We start from the raw sequence: 944 nt of genomic DNA, 5'->3' as shown, positions 1-944 counted from the left end.
AAATACTAAGATGTTTATTTTGTAACTGAGTACTGTCACTTAATCACTTAATCACTTAACTTCCCATTAGTCGTCGATTTGCTCGAGCGGGCGCCATTAACATCTCCATTTGTCCCTGTCGCGTGCTAGTGTAGCCCAATGGCATCTGTTTGCTCTGGGAACATGAAGAGCCTCAAACCGATCATTCATGATCTTGACTAAGAAGTCTGACAATCTGGTAGGTGGGCGGCCATGCGGTCTTTTGACATCCCGTGGAATCCAGTCAGTAACAGCTCTAGTCCAGCGGTCGTCTTTAAATCTCATTACGTGACCAGCCCATCTGATTTTTGACACCTTGGCAAACGAGACAGCGTCCCTGATTCTTGATCGTCCACGGATGTCAGAACTCCGAATTCTTTCTCTCATTTGAGTGAAACGTGATAATTCCAAGCATAGCTCTTCCTATTCTTTGGGAGACCTGAATAGCGTTCTCATCTTGTTTGCATAGGGCCCAGGTCTCTGAGGCATATGTTAATGCAGGAAGAACAGTGGAATCAAAGAGATGTGCCCGGAGCCGGAGGTTCTTAGTCCTCTTAGCTATTTCTTTGATGTTCTTGAAGGCATTCCAAGCCGCTCTCTTCCTCCTGCGCAGCTCGGGTGCCAGGTCATTTGTCACATTGACTTCTCGACCTAGGTACACATAGCTGTTGCATTCGGAGATGGTCGTTCCGTTGAGAGCGAATGGGGCATCAGTGAGACAATACTGAGTACTGAGTACTCTCCTTTGTCTGTAAAATACAAACCAATACTGAGTACTGTATGGGTTTGTATTTAATAGACAAAGGAGAGGTACTGCTATATCTCATATGTATTTAACTGGCATCTGACTATACTTAATGCCCTATTTTATACAATTTTTACATTTTTCCAAATTAACTAAATCTGATTCCACGCTGAATACCAAA

Source organism: Sorex fumeus, unplaced genomic scaffold (genome assembly GCF_029834395.1).
Source record: "Sorex fumeus unplaced genomic scaffold, SorFum_2.1 ptg000018l, whole genome shotgun sequence".
Lineage (NCBI taxonomy): Eukaryota > Metazoa > Chordata > Mammalia > Eulipotyphla > Soricidae > Sorex > Sorex fumeus.
The sequence above is the reverse complement of the archived record's forward strand: the minus strand, read 5'-3'. Positions refer to the sequence as shown.